Raw genomic sequence first — 16,676 nt, forward strand, 5'->3', positions numbered from 1 at the left:
GAGGCTGGACTTTGTGGGTGCTGTGGTGTGGATATGGAGTGTTTGTGTGTATGTGTGTGTGTCTGTGGCTTGTGTGATATGCCTGTAGCTTAGCTTAGCTTTTGTTTGGATTTTTCTTTTGCTCTTTGTCTTAGCTTTTGTTCTTGTCTTTGTTTGGCCTTTGTTTTGTCTTTGTTTCACTCTTTGTTTAAACTTTCTTTAGCTTTTGTTTGGTCTTTCTTTAGCCTTTTGTTTAAACTTTGTGTGGCCTTTTTGTAGTCTTTATGTAGCTTTTGTTTTAAAGTGCATCTCGGCTGGACTCATGAAAAACGCCTTGTGTGATGAAAAACCCAGATATATAATCTGTCCCTGTATATTGTGCTAGCATTGAGGTACCCTCAAACCCTCAGGGACCTGGACCCACAGAACTTGTCACACACAACTCTGTTTGAAGGTAAGAGGATTTCGCTGGTTTTCATTTTACTTCATTTTTTTCCCCTTCATCTTCAGGTGGCAAGGATGAACTTTGTCATATCCCAGAGGGAATTTGTTATGCTAGCAGTCAAAGTTGGGAAGACATCAAAGAATGCAGAAAACAGTAACAAAGGAAGGACAGCATGTTTATTCTTATGTGGGCAGAAGACCCTTCTGGAACATTCTATATTTTCTTGGGGTTCAAAGCCCCCTGGTGCTGGAAGTGATATCAATGGTGTTCTTGGTTTCTTTCCCTCTGCCTCCATTTCTTCTTTTTTAACTTGTCTTGGTTTGAAAATGAATTTTTCTTCTTATCTGGGAGCAACTGCTTCACTCATACAGTTGGATTTATGTGTGTGGGATATTAATGGAGCAATAAAGACCAATCTTAGTATTTCTATCCCAATAGACCAGAAACTTAAATGAAAAGACATCAATGCTTCATTTTACATAGAATCTCTAGAAATCACAGGGACATTTCAGTTCTGTAGTTGATATAAAAAAGATTATGTATCAAGGGAATAAAGTAATGAACTTGGCTAGAGAACTAGAAAGAAAATGGAGAGAAGAATTTTTAATGCTCTGTGAATAAAACAGGGAGGCAAAAAATAGACGATGCCCAGATGTGCAGATAGGTTGTGTTATGATTATTTAGAATGGCAGGGGAATTACCAGTGAGTGGCTTTCAAAAATTGCTCCAGATTTACAGAAAAGTTGCAGACAGTACAACAAATGCCAGAAATTGAAATCCAGGGATTAGCCTATGACTACACAGCAAGTGAATGAAGAAGCCACAACTCAAACCAAGTTATGTACCCACTGATGTTTTATGAATGACATGCATTGTTCCTTTTCACTAATGTACCATGTACTTCAAAGTCACAAAACTTGAAATGAGCAAGGTAGACCAAAGATAAAATAATATTTTCAAAATAATTTTGTACCCGGATTTGGACACTGCATAGAAATTTGTCTTCCCAGCAGACTTCTTTTGTTTTGTGAACGTTACTAAAAAGTGAAAAAATGAAAGTTACTCTGAAGTCATCACAAATTGGAATGGGAACAATTGATTATTAGATGATCTTTGTAATCAATTAAACATACCGTGGCTATAATAGTGTTAGCGGCACGGTGGAGTTCATGATCAGAAGACTTCCAAATTCTTTGTATCCCACTGGGAAGATTCCATGGAAGGATTTGGTATAAATAGAGTTTATGAAAAGTTAGGGAAGGGAGTTACAAAAGGGAGCGTGGTGGATGCAGGTGGAATCTTGATGCAGAGAGAGTGAGCTTCTCTTCGGATGCTTTTAAAACCTATGCTGATCTATGGGAAGGGAGGAACCAGGTGATTCCCATCTGATAATCAGTGAGTGGGGAGGGGCATGGGCAGCCCCTGGGCCAGGTGAGGGTGGTCTTTGAGCCAGAGCATGGTCAATCTGAAATGCAACATTAAGTCATGTATTTTCTATGAATCCCAAACTTTTCCTAACTCCAGCCTGCCTCAGTAGGCCTATTCCCTGGGTGAGGTAAATAAATGTTTCTTTCTTCAAAATGGAATTAAAGATTGGGGGTTTGCACCTGGTGTCACCTAAGGTTGAGGAACCTTGCTACATAGCATTAACTAGTATGACTGCTGTATCTGGGCCACAGCAGTCACCCTGCAGTTTGATAAAGTGTTTTATACTTAAAAGGATAATGAATTCCTGTAATACAGTGAACAATCCTGGAGTGGAAAATGAAGGCATGGAGACTCCTTTTTCTCACTCAGTCAAAAGAATTGGGGCCAGGAGAGTCTTATGGATGGGATTTACCTGCTTCTGATAACCTTGGAATCTGCCATGCTGGGCTGGGCCACTGGGATCAGGTTCCATCATAAGGGCTCTAAGGGTGACTTACATTGGCCATGGAGGCCACTCTGGCTTGTGTTCTTGGTTATCCTTAAAGCACTGGGTAAAAATGTGTGGCTAAGGAAGCATACTTGGGATTTAGTTATTCAGATATGATGAAGCAAACAGATCAGGAGATGAATGTCATCAGAAAAGATCATTTGTCACAATTCCTGGGAGGGGGAGGGAATGTGGGGAAGGGCCACAGTCCACATCAGGAAGCATTGGATTTTGGTGATAGTCAGAAGGAGCAAGCAGAAAGCAGGGTGAAAGTTTTTATGTGGTTTTTGTGGGGAAGAATGGGAGAGGCAGGGTAAGCAGGCTATGCAGGTTTAGGATTGGTTGGTTTGACTAATTTCCCAGGCCTTGGGACACAGGGGTTGTCCCAAATTAACTTGGCCTTGGAGTGATCAGGAGAGAGGAATTTGGGTTCAACCTGTGAGAGCTCACGCAGGCCTTTGAGCTAGTAATTTCCAATTCCTGTGACACCCTTCCTTAGGCCGTTAACTGGATAACTCCAGCTCACTGTTTAGGTCTCAACTGGGCTACCCCTTTCTCTGAGTTGCCACTGTTGATCCCTCTGGTCAGGATTGAAGGTGAGGTCCCAACTATTTGGCAACACATATTCACACCCTCTTAGGTATTCCAGTATTGGATCTTAGCTGGCCACTCCTTTCTGGGCATCTTCTTACCTGTGAGCCTTCTGAAGTCAGCAACTTGGTGTGTTCTCTGTTTCATTACCAGTGGCTAAGACTTCTTGACACATAGTAGGTACTTGGTGTAAACATCTGTTCATGGAACAGATTTCTCTACAGTAATTCTAAGACTCAGTCTGGAAGCCACAGCCCATTAGCTTTGTGTGCAATGGTCACAGGATTCCATCCTGTTTCACAAGCCGATGAAGAATGGTTTTGAACATTTATGTGAACCTTTTCTTAATATTCTGATCTTGAGAGAAAAGAACTTTAGAAAAACCTTTCTGAGAGTTGATGCCAAGAGAGTCTGGGGATTAAATTTACTCTACTATATAGTCTGAAAAAGAGTGTAGTCTGAACAGAAATTGGAGAGCAGTGTGAGAAGTAGTAACCAGTTCACCAAGGCATGAGAATTGTGTTTTTAAAAACTGAAATACAACATGGAGTATTTCTCTTCAAAGTTTTTCACATACAGCAATATTAACATTTGCCCTCAGAGATACATGAAAAGAGGACTTCACAAGAATTTCATGTAAAATGTTTCAAGAATAGCTGAAGTCATTTCTATTATAAGTATAGAAATGGATTTATTACATTTATTTATTTATTTATTGGTGATACTAGAGTTTGAACTCAGGGTCTCGTGCTTGCTAAGCAGGTGCTCTAGCGCTTGCGCAATGCTCCAGCCCTGTTTACTGCATGCTAAAAGGAAGGTAGTAGAGGCCAAGAGTAGAAGGCAAACTTATTTTTTAAGGGAGAAGAGTCTCATCCTGTTTAGGCCCGTAATGTGCAGACAATCCCACCTTATCCAGGTAGTAGTCAAGCAGGACGGTGTGAGTCTGGGAAGTGCAGAGCAACTTTGTCTGGGAGGCTGGAAGTTGTAGCTTATGATGTGGGGTCTTGGTGAGTCTTCATTCTTTCTTCTCCCTTCCCCAAATTTCCATTGACTTCATCCCAAGTCTCAGAGGCAAGGCCAAGAATGCTTCCTATTGTTGCCAAAAGAAAGTGAGAGATACTGGAATAAGAAAAGTATGCGTTTTCCTCAACCTTCATGCTGGCCTGGAGTCTTGGCCACTCACTCCTAGTCTGGGAAGGAGCCCAGGGCCAGATCGTCCACATGGAACAGGGAGCAATATCACTGCAGGGAGAGGAAGGATGAGAATGATCTGAGTTCCTCTCCATAGGCGGTTAAGGCAAGGCTCTGACTTTCTTATTGAGCTAAAGGCAAAAAAAATATTGGAAAAGTAAATCACGAATGGGAGAAAATCCACGTAGTCCATGGGCACAGGTGTGCTTGCTGATATATCAGGGACAATGGGCTCAGGTTCTTGTACATAGAAACTTACAACTTAAAGGAAGCAAGTATGTCTATATAGTAGGCTTGGGAAGTTTTAAAAGTAGTAGAGGCCTAACGCAGAGAAACTAAAGCAGATACCTTAAAAGCAATAGGAAAAGGGGACCAGGAACTAGAGAAAAGGTTAGATCAAAAAGAATTAACCTAGAAGGTAACTCACACGCACAGGAAATTAATGTGAGTCAACTCCCTGTATAGCTATCCTTATCTCAATCAGCAAAAACCCTTGTTCCTTCCTATTATTGCTTATACTCTCTCTACAACAAAATTAGAAATAAGGGCAAAATAGTTTCTGCTGGGTATTGAGAGGGTGGGGGAGAGGGAGGGGGCGGAGTGGGTGGTAAGGGAGGGGGTGGGGGCAGGGGGGAGAAATGACCCAAGCCTTGTATGCACATATGAATAATAAAATAAAATAAAAAAAGTAGTAGAGGCCAAAACTATAAGTGACTAATTATAGGCAAAGTATAATTTACCTTACATAATCTAGGTAAATGGTGCATTCACAGCCTATTTTCAGACACTAGGAAATAGAGACCAGGTACTACCACTAAGTCACATTGCAAACCTTCTTCAGGGATTTAGCTCACAAGAAAACCAGACCGTAATTGGGTATCACCGTCCCCTTTTTCTTCCTTCCTTCCTTCCTCCCTCCCTCCCTCCCTCCCTTCCTTTCTTCTTTTTTTCTTGAACTCAGAGCCCTACACTTCCTAGGCAGGCACTCTACCACTTGAGCTACAGCCACAGCTCTTTTGCTTTAGTTATTTTTCAAATAGTGTCTCATGTTTTTGCCCAGGCACCATGGACTACAATTCTTCTGCCTAAGCCTCCTGAATAGCTGGGATTACAGGACTGCACCACATCTGGATTCACCTTCTCCTTATAATTTGCATTTTCAGGACAACTCTGTTTTTAAATAAAGCTACTAAGTTCTCAGAATAAAACCTGCTAAATAACAGATGCCAAAGAAATTGGGGAATTCAGAACTTCTGTAGTGGTAGGGAATGCAGGAAATATATTTTTCTGTATGGCTATGTCTAACCCATAGCTATGCAGAGGTTTTATTAATGTTCATTTCCCAAGTAACTGCATGTGGAATAGCCTTTGTGCCAACCAATAGTATTAATTGATGTTAATCAGTTACCAATATAGAGTCAACTTGTTATCACTGGATGTTAATTACAGTAAGTCAGAGTTACCTGGAAGTCCACATTCAGGCGTTTTTCCTGTGTTCTTCGCAAGTCTGTGTCACATTTCATTCATTCACTCATTCACTCATCCACTCACTCGCCCATCCATTCATCCATTCACTCAACAAATATTTGTTGGGAGTCTTGTGTCAGGTTCTGAGCTAGTACCTAGAGATTAAATGGTGGACAAAGGATATTGTTTACATTTTAGTGGTAGTGAAAAAAGAATCACAGCAACCCCAAATATAATATAAGTAAGGGAGAAAAGCACAGGATGCTGTACGATTACGTATGAGGGTGTTTGATAGATCATCTAATCCAAATGGCCAGGGAATGTTCCTCCGAGGGAAGAGCATTTGGCTTGAAATTCCCTGTTTTGAAACAGGTATTGCATGAGTAGAGCAAGCTCGGGAGGGTCCAGGGTAGATGGAGCCATACTGCACTGATACAATGAGTGTAGCATAGAGAGCCAGGCACTAAATACATTTTATAGCTCCTTTTTCTGACTTGGCTGACTTTCAGAATCCTCCAAAACAGAAACTTCACAGCTTATATAAGTTAGTGTAATGAAATATATGATGACATTGAATTAAATGAAACAAAGATTCTTAAATTATACGTATCACTTAAATTTTATATATAATTTTATATATAATTTTGTCAGGAGCCATTTTTTCTTCATTGCTTTCTCCCCTGTAGGAAATTTTAATTCTACAGATAAACTGTGTATTACTTATGCACTGTGTGCCTATCTGTGCTTTGCCCTAAGTAGGATTTTTTTTTTTTGTTTCCCAACTTTTCGTTCTCTCGGGGGTGATATTACCCTCTTGGAGAATATATGCTTCCTTTAATGTTAGCATTTTATATAAATCTGTAATATAATTAATAAAGCTGATAAATTAACTTTGACATCATCTCAGTAATTAACTGCACATTTTATCACACTCCTTAAGTTTTACTGCTAATGTCTGTCTTCCATGTCAGAATAGAACTCAAGAACCATATTGAATTTAATGATCAGGTACAGCCTTTATTTTTTCTTATCTGGGACAGTTCTCCAGTCAGTCCCTTTCTCAAGGTCAATGGTTACCTTGAGACTATTAGCATTCTGATGAATTATTTGTAAACTGTCTTTCCATTTGAATTTTTCTGACATCTTCTTGTGATTAGAGCCAGGTTATGTATTGTTGGAGAGAATGGCACAGAGATGACGTGCCTCCCTCCTATCCTAGTCCTTCCTGTCAGAGGGTGAATGAGGATGCTCGACCTTTCTACTGGTGATGTTAACCTGAACCATTTGGTTAAGGTGGGTTTTCCTGATTTCTTCACTATAGCCTTACTTTTTTTAATTAGAAAATATTTCTTTGGGGAAGAGATATTTTGAGACTATGCAAATATTCAGTTTTTCTTTAAACTTTCACCTACTAAATTTTAGCATCCATTAGAGAATGTTACATGCAAAAAATTATTATCATGGTGTTTTTTTTGAACTCAGGGCCTCATGCTTTCTAAGCAGCTGCTCTACCACTTGAGCCACCCTGCCAGCCCTATTGTGGTGTTGAAATGGTGATATTCCTGTTTCCCTCTTTGCATATACATTTCTTTACTTAGGGTAGTACTGGGGATTGAACCCAGGGCCTTGTGCATCTAGACAAGCTCTACCACTTGAGTTATACTTCCAGCCCTTTGGTTTTCATATTGCTTTTGAGACAGGGTTTCACTGCTACTTGTGCCTCAAACTCGTGATCCTCCTGCCTCTGACTCCTGAGTAGCTGGGGATTACAGAGGTGGACCAGCACACCCAGTGCGCATTTATTAATTGATGTATCCTTTAAGGATGAGCATGTCTTTATCTATTCATTTATTCATATCAGTATAGACCCAACTATATTTACTTTATCGTTTTCTTTTTTCCCATACTGGGGCTTGAATTCAGGGCCTTGTACTTGCTAGGCAAGTACTCTACTACTTGAACCATGCCTGTAGTCCTTATTGTTTGTTTTTGAGGTACAGTCTCACTGTGTAGCCCAGGCTGGCCTCAAACTCTTGATTCTCCTGCTTCAACCTCCTGTGTGCTGGGATAGCAGTATGCATCACCATGTTCAGCTCTGGTAATTTTTTTGTTGGTCATTATGGATAACAAATCGAGGAGGTGTATCGTCACATAAGTTACTAGCAGATCACCTTAATCCTGCTGAGCCGTGGGTGCAGACCTTGTTAGGACAGGCCTGTCCTAACTTTACTCTTATGAGTGATCCCTATTCTCCAGCAAGATATATTGGAGTCTCAACCAGAAGGTTGGGGTGTTCACCAGAGTCATACTGTTTGCTCTGAATGTGTGATCTCTGATACTTCTGCTTAGTTATTGGCCTCTTCAGAGATTTTAATTCTTGGGCTTTCTACAGCCTCAAGCTACAATTGTAAAACTTGGATTTGACCCAGTCTCTGACAGAAAGAATGGATCTGAATCCTTACCCTTTCTGTGTCTGTATCTGCCTTCTCCACTGCCTGTTTTTCTCTCCTCTATGTTCTTCTGGGTCTCTTCAATCATTTTTTTCCCTGTCTGCTTTGGCTGTTTCTCCCTAATAGCAGTTTTTTAAAAAGCATTTTTATTAGCATATATTAGTTGTGGGGTTTCATTTTGACATTTCCATAGATGCTTACAATGTACCTCGGTTAGATTCACCACCCCCATCATCCTTCCACACCCCTCCCCCACCTAAAACAACAGGTTTCATTATTCATTTTCATACAAGTATATAAACTACATCAACCATGTTCACCCTCCTTCACCCTCTTTCTTCACCTCCCCCCCCAACGTCCTCCCCCAACACAACGTGTTTTACTTTCCTTCCCTTCATTTATTTTTAAGTGCATAATAGTTTGAAAAACATCTCAGGGAGAAAACCAAGATGAATGTGGGGCTCACCTCCTTTTCCACAATGTTTGCTATTCAGCACCCCAAATCAATTTATTTGTGTATTTTGTCAGCTTTATTGTTTTCAGTCAGAGTGCAAAGTCAATATCTGATTCCATGTCATGGCCGATCTTTCTTTAAAAAAAAACAAGAAAGTTTACAGACTCAGGATTTCAATTTTTCTGTCAAGCAGGTGGGAGAAGAGAGCGTACTAGTGATCCTCATCCTTTTGCCTTGGAACCTTTATAAGACTTATACAGTTATTAATACAGAGTTGTTAATTTTATCACTATTACTAGAGTAACAAATTACCTAATTAGACAACCAATCAAAACTTTTGTTTTGGAGGTTATTTTTTCATCGAGAATCTTCATAATCTTTTAAAGCCCCTTTGTTCAAGTGCAACTTCCAAGACCTGATACATACATATCAAGAAAGAATGGGAAAAAAGGTTAAAGTCACAAAACTGTCTATATTGCCCAGGTAAACAAGACTGATATCCTGCTAAGTTCTCACTTCTTTTCAGAGGTGTAGGGAAGAATAACATTCCTTTAATTCCTTTCTTGGGATGGTTCATTTGATTGTATTTGCATTTCTAGACCCAGACTCTAGAATATTATTCATTAGTGTTAAAAGCACAAGTCAGGCTCATAGAGCTAATATATACAAGAAGAAATGGAAAAAGGACTAAAGACTTTTAACTTAATGAGAGTAAATTAACTGGACTTTTAGCATTTTTCTTCTATAACGTTAAAGTGGCTTTAAAAAGTTTGCATGTGATTTTGCAACTGTATCCTTCCCCTTGTCCCCAGCCTGCAGACAGCATCAACATCACACATCATGAACCTTTTAGGATTGTGGGAGTGAAGCTGTATGTACGTAAACAACACTTGAATGAATTATAACCTGAATAACCAAACAACAATTAATCAGAGCACATTCTACCGCTTCATTTTTAGGAACAGAAAGAAGCAAATGATACCAAGACAAGCTTATAACAGAGATCTAATCACCAGATGTGTACGGATGAAAATTCAGGTACAAGTGAACCTGTTGTGCCCATTTGGATCTCTATCTAAATGGTTGCGTAATGATCACTAGTGTTCTGCGTGTCACAGTAGAATTTAGACTCAGCAAAAGACGTGAGTGATTGAGCTTTCAATAAGACTGAAACACTTTTAATATGTTCAGTTGTCTCATAATAGTCTAGGTTTGGGGAACAGAAATACAAGGCATAGAGAGACTATGACCCAAGCTGCCATTTACCCATACTTGACAAACTTGTGAACCATGAACAATAAAACAGCCTTTCTATGAAAGAGAGACTTCTTTCAGTGTTGAGGACACTCAACATCAACTCAGGAGATTCCTTCCATCTCCTTTCTTGACTGAGTTTAGCTAGTCTTTTGGGAACAAAGCTTCATCTGTTAGTCTCTCACATGCAGCCATTTTGCACCCCAAGTAGATCCAGGTCTGAGAGTGAGGTCAGTGTCCTCCTATTGCCTCTTTCAGATCATGACTCTTTCACTCTCCAGTTGAACCTCTGTGTTTCGTAGCTTGTGCTCCATTCCTTATGCCAGTTCCACCTCACCTCTCAGTCACTCCTCCTCCTCCACTGATGGCTTTGTTACAGAACCCCCACTCTCTTTCAACTCCAACCTTATCCATCAATTTAGCTGATGTCAATTGTTGCATGAATAAACAATTTAACAATCTAGTGAATTATCTTCTCTGACTCATCTAACTACCGTCATGCTGTAGACCTTCTCAATATTTGAAGCTACTGCCTTAATCAAATAAATGTGAGTTTAAGCCAGCCTGGGATGGAAAGAAAGAAAAAGAAAGAAGGGAGGGAGGGAGGGAAGGAGGAAGAGAGAGAGGAAGCAAATTTTTCCTTCCTTCCTTCCTTCCTTCCTCCCTCCCTCCCACCCTTCTTTCTTCCTTCCCTCCCTCCCTGTCTTCTTTTTTTTTTTCCTTTCCTTCTCAGGCTGGCCTAAACTCACATTCTTCCTGAGTCAGCCTCCAGAGTGCTGGGATCACAGAAGTGTGCCACCACACCTGGCACTTTCCTTTCTTTCAAATTGTTAAGTATCTCACTACAACCATTCTTTCACTACATGCTTCTAGTTGACTTAGCTTACTTACCTACCCACTCATCAGTCACTGTTCTCTACCTTCTATTTTCTTCATGTCACTAATAGGTTTTAAGACCCATCATTTTGATTAGTCTCTTGAAAATTCCCTGGCAAATCTCAAACCTGGATGAACCTATCTATCTTGTCTATGTCTACACCCAAACTTCTGAGAATCACTGGAGACAAACACAATGGGACAGATTGTTACCAGTACAAATTAATAGTGGCCTCCTCTAGGCTCTCAAAACTGCCTAGCAGCCGGGTCTCCAAATTTCTACACAATCTCCTTTAAACCCATTTTATTCTCAAAGCTCTTCCTTTTTCATTCTCAGTTGATACCCTGTCTTCCCATTTCACCAGAAATATGGAAGCTCCTGGATAAGAATTTCATTCAGCCAACTGTTTCTGCATGTGCTCTGCATTCTGTTTCCTCATGAATTAATATTCATCATTTCCTCTCTTTTTGGTTTTGCTTCAATTTCTTCCTCTCTATTAGATCCTCCCCATTGATACTTTTGCATGTTCTCATCTGTCTCATTATGCCAAATAAACAAATCAATAGATCAATTTCTGCCCCTGGAAAGCCTGCCAGAAACCATGTGCTTCTTTAGCTACCACACTGTCCTCCCTCCATTCTCAAACTTCTGGTCTGAGTTGCCTAGAGTTTCTCACCCAATTGTTTAGCTGTTATTCTCTCCACAAACCCTCAAATCTAGCTTCTGTTTCAACCACTCCATGGGAAGAGCTCTTATTAAAGTCACCAGCTAGTTCCATGTTACATAATCCAGTGTGCCCTTATAGTCCTCATATCACACCTCAAGGAATCATTCTACAAAGCTGACCATTCCTTCCTTCGAAACACTCCTTCCCTTCAGTTCCCATGATGCCACATGCTCTTAGTTTCTCTCTGGCCCCCCTTACTCTTTTCTTCATATCACGCCATCCAGTCCTCCTCTACCTAACCATAAGTGTGGAGTGCTTTAAGGCTCAGGCATAGCCTTTCGTTATTCTACACTCAGCCATCAAGGCAACATTCACCTTCATAGCTTCAATTGCCACCTACCCTTAAATAGCTTTCAAATTCTGTCTCCATCCAGACTTCTCTGAACTATCCCTGTGACATCTCCATCTGAATGCCTTCAAACTCCTCAGTAAGACCTTCCCACCCCCCTATCCCCCAACCTTCCAGCCTGGAGAAAATGATGGGATCATTTATTCATATTCATTGCCAATATAAATTCATGTGTCCATACACTAAAACCATGTATTATATGATTTTAGCTGTTAAAAACACCTTTGTTTTTCTTACTATATAACATTTATAAGATCACCATAATTCTTGTGTTTATCTGGTTCCACTACAATAATTGATGTTTTTACATTAAAATAGTTACAAAATACATTATCCATGAATTTGGGATGCCAATCTTGGATCGCATTTGTTCCTTTTCCTAGAATAGGGGGAATAGAATAGGTACATTTTGTTCTTTGGAAAGGGGTCTTGCACAACTCTGTGAGATAGTTGTCTTGGACAGTGCAATCCTAGCGCCACATTACTTTGTCCTTGTTGCCTGAAAGCAAAGCAAAGCAAGGAGAGAATTTAACATGCCTTCATTCTGTGTTCCCAAATAGGCTATCACCTCCAAGATAATGTCAACCCTCTTATTTCATTATCTTTTCATAGTATCTGCAGGTCCCCAAATCAGCTGGGTTGTGCCATCTTATTGCTTATTGTGGAAAAGCACCCCGGTTCAAAATAAACATTTGTGTGAAATTTCCCATTGCAGGACACTGGTTTGTCACCAATCATTGATTGTTCAGCTTTCATTGTACAGATTTATAAACATAATTATTGCCAAGAAGACAAAAGGATAAAAAGTACAAATGGAGAAAGATATCTTTAGAGAAGCATGTATTTTCTTCCTACGTTTTTTTGTATTTTTGCTGGTGTGGACTGATTAACATGGACGCCATTGTCTTTACTGAAGAAATCTACACTCTGAGGAAGGCATTAACCTCTGGCCTGTGGGAATTAACAAGGCTTTAGGAACTACCATGGTCTCAAAGGGAGCTGGTGAATGTGGAATGAATTTACTCCACAGAGCATCGATCAATATTCTCACGTGGAAGTGTTGGGGCTGGGCAGTTTCTGTAAGGCTGTGGGTAGGACTATATAAAAGAAAGGGTGGGCCTGAAGTGGAGTGCCTGAATTCCCGAGTGATTATTCCAGAGTAGCTCTTCTACAAGCACTCATGTGCAATCCTCCCTCATAGGAAATGGCACGTCTTTGACAGCCAGGGGCTCACTGGCTTATAACTGTTCTTATAAGAGAACTGTTCTCACTGGCTTATAACTGTTCTTATAAGAGAACTGTTCTCACTGGCTTATAACTGTTCTTAGTACCAAGTCTGAACAACAGTCAATGTTTGTTGAATGGATTCATCACCCTGTGCTCCCTCGCTGATTCTTCTGATTCGCTGTCTCTCCCTCTTCTTTGTTATGTCATCTCTTTCTTTTCTGTGGGCCAATTAAGAGGGACATGAACTGACATTTCTTTCTGTCATTTCTCTTTCTCTGTGTACTACAGAGATATCTGTATATGATTAGTAGCTATTAAAGATTCCTCTTTTTAAATTATTTGCCTGTTTTTGTCTTTTATTTATGGTTTGATATTTATTTGTACATTCTGATTTTTGAAACATTATGCTTTTATATATTAGAATATTTTCTTCTAGGTCAGCACTGGCCTTTTAAGTTGTAGCTTCAAATTATTGTATGAAATAATTTTTTTATTCTATAAAATAGTCTTTACGATATGCTTTCCTCCTTTTCATGTTTGCCGTGTGAGAAGGAGTATAATGTCAAGGTTAGGAATTCATTTTAGTATACCTGTACTGGGGTCTCAGGGGACCATTCGCTAGTTCTCTGCCTTCAGGTGAATTATCTGACTTCTCTGTGTCTGTCATTTGCAAAATGGGATTATTGAGAGATTATAAGGGGTAAAGGAATTCAGTACATGAAGTTCAGTGCCTGGCTTGTATCTCATGCTATGTGTTTTCTATTACCATTCGTACCAGAATCTTTGATCTCATTTCACTTTTTCTTTCTTTTAAGTAGTCCATTCATTTTCCATTCTTAACATTATCCCTCTTCTACGAACCATGCCACTATACATATGTGGATCTGTTTCTGGGCTTTCTATTCTATTCCATTGATCTACTGGTCTTCATTCAAGCTGATACTCTACTATTTTAATTCGTGTGGTTTATGGTGAGTGTTGATACTCGGTAGGACAATCCCTTTTTATTCACAAATGTCTCAATCTTGGGCCTTCATACTTCCATAAGAAATGTGGGATCATCTTGTTGTGGGGTACAGGGGGGATGCTCCAGGGGTACTGTCTTCCCTGGCTTAGGAATAAACTCATGAGACATGGATAATGCATACACAGGTAGATTTATTAGAAAAAGAAAAGGCTGCAGCTACAGCAGTGCAGTGGAGCCCGGAAACTGGTGGCTCCCAGCTGAGGGGAGGGCTGGGGCTTTTTATTCAGGCTTTAACTCTGGGTTAGGGTATGGGTTAGGTGGTTTTTTTCCATTGACCATGGATTCGCATGCTTGGGCTCTCTTCAATGAGCTGGTCTGTTTGCCCCTTACTGGGGGGGGAAACAACTTGAGAGCATCCTATCTATCAGCCCTGTGAAGATCTATGAGACCCTGTGTCTCCTCCTCAGGGTGCAGGGCTCACAGTGCTCTCCATGGAGGATGGAATACTGACTCACTCATCTGTCCCTTAGGTTCCCAGATCCAACATTGTCAAATATGTGAAAAATCTGGAATTATTTTAAGTTTTTAGATTTACTTGGAGATATTCAGCATATTTATGCCATTGAATATTTCCTTTTCAGTGGAAGAAAACACTGTGTGAATTTCTTCATGAAAGTTTTGCATTTCTTTCAAAAATTTCTAACTATAGATGCCCTGTGGTTTTATGGCCAGTGTGAATGGCTTAAAAAAAAAATTTCCTAATTGGATCTTCCTGATTTACGAAAGTGATTTTGATGCTTCAATCTGTGTCCAGAAATCTTACTGGAGTTCTTATTTATTTTTTGTTTGTTTTAGTGGTACTGGAGTTTGAACTCAGAACCTTGCACTTGGTAGGTGGGGGTGCTAAACCATTTGAGCCATGTCCCCAAGCATTCATTATTTTATTAGTTCTACTGGTTTGTAGAGTGTCATGGTTTTGTTTTTTATTTTTGTGATTGCCTAGGATTTCAAGTACGATGTGGAATAGTCAGAATGATAGGTGTCTGATTTGCATGCAATATTTCTAAGATTTCACCTGCAGAAGACATTCCTTTCCCTCCCCACAACGCTAAGAGTGTTTATTGTGAATGAATAGTGAGTACTCTACCACTGAACTACACTCCCAGCCCCCAATAGTGTGTATTTTGGGAGATAGTTCTGTCTCACATACAGAGATCTAGTCAATTGTTTTAAACTGCTGAACAAAATTCCACTTAAGAATTTACCACACGTTGATGGGTACAGGTGGCCTGTATCCAGGAGCAGTTCAAAGCCAGTCTGGAAAAATTGCTCTTGAGACCCTATATTGAAAATACCCAACACATACAGAAAAAAAAGACTGGTGGAGTGGCCCAAATGGTAAAGTGCCTATCTAGTCAGTGTGAGCCCCAGACATTCAAACCCCAGTACTGCCAAAAAAAAAAAAAAAAAAAAGAATTTACCACACTTCATTCATTTCTTTGATAAACATATTTTTAATGTTCTCTGTTTTTCATTTTTCTTTCTTTCTTTTTTTTTTTTGCAGTACTGGGACTTGAACTGAGGGCCTTCACCATGAGCCACTCCACTAGCCCTATTTTTGTGAGGTTTTTTTCAATATAGGGTCTTGCAAACTATTTGACTGGGCTGGCTTCGAACGGGTAATCGTCCTGATCTCTGCCTCCTGAGTAGCCAGGATTACAGGCATGAGACACATTGACTCCTGGCTTGTTTTTCATTTTTCAAATGAACCAGCAGTCAATCTTATTATACAAGCCTCCATACTATGATTTCTCTAAAATATATATTCAGGGGTGAAATTTCTGGATGTGCACATGCACGCTTTCACTTTTACCACATACTTCCTGAACACCCTCCCAAAAGGTCCCTCTGCTCTTCAGGAGAGCTCCTGTTTCTTTGATGTTAGAATAAGAGTGCTCCCTCTCCCAGCCTTCTCTGCATCAGTAGACTGCTCCATTAGACATTTGCTTATGGTGAAGCCACTAGTCTGACAGTCACCCTTGCCTCCCCCTTTCCAACAAATTCCACATGCAGTTTTCAACTTCCCTGATCTATGCTTGTAGAATGGTATCCATTGTTTTAATTTGTGTCTTTTTTAAAATCAGAAATAGTTGAAACATACTTTCATATGCTTATGAATCACTCACTGCTTCTTTTTCTGTAAATTACTTGCTCACATCATTTGATCAATTTTCTTCTAAATTATTTTTTACTAATTAATTTGTAGGACTCTTTAAAGATTCTGGATAGTAATTCTTTGAATGTTACCTGTGTTATATTCTTCCAGTGTTGCGTACCTTTATTAGTTATTGAGTCTTTTTATGCAGAATAGTTTTTTTTTATTTTGAGGTAGTCAAATATTATCATCTTGCAAGTTAATTATGTCAACATTATTTGCCATAGAAGTCACCTTCTGATAGTGAATGGTGATAACAATTTTTTTTTGTATATGTGGATTTGTTTCTGAGTTCTGTTTTTTCTACCCTTCCATTGCACTTGTCTATTTTGGACCAATGTCACATTATTTATTTGTTTATTCATTTATTCATATGTGCATACATTGTTGGGGCCATTTCTCTTCCCTGTCCACCGCCCCCCCCACTCCCCCCACCTCACTTCCAGGCAGAACCTGTTCTGTCTTCTTCTCCAGTTTTGTTGAAGAGAAGACATAAGCAAAAATAATAAAGTCATAGTGTCTTTGCTAGTTTGAGATAAGGATAGCTATACAGAGAGATTCCTAGCAT

The 16,676-nt window shown here is 39.7% G+C and overlaps 1 protein-coding gene across 1 annotated transcript in view; it reads left to right on the forward strand.

Moving 5' to 3' along the window:
• Window positions 1–310: 310 nt before the first annotated feature.
• The window catches only part of Mobp (myelin associated oligodendrocyte basic protein), a 57,808-nt gene continuing 41,442 nt past the window's right edge, over window positions 311–16,676 (forward strand). The window contains 3 exon segments of the mRNA XM_074059969.1: window positions 311–433; window positions 6,746–6,881; window positions 9,452–9,530. The gene's annotated coding sequence lies outside the window, so the exon portion shown is untranslated.

The sequence above is a fragment of the Castor canadensis genome, chromosome 17 (assembly GCF_047511655.1).
Source record: "Castor canadensis chromosome 17, mCasCan1.hap1v2, whole genome shotgun sequence".
Taxonomy (NCBI): Eukaryota; Metazoa; Chordata; class Mammalia; order Rodentia; family Castoridae; genus Castor; species Castor canadensis.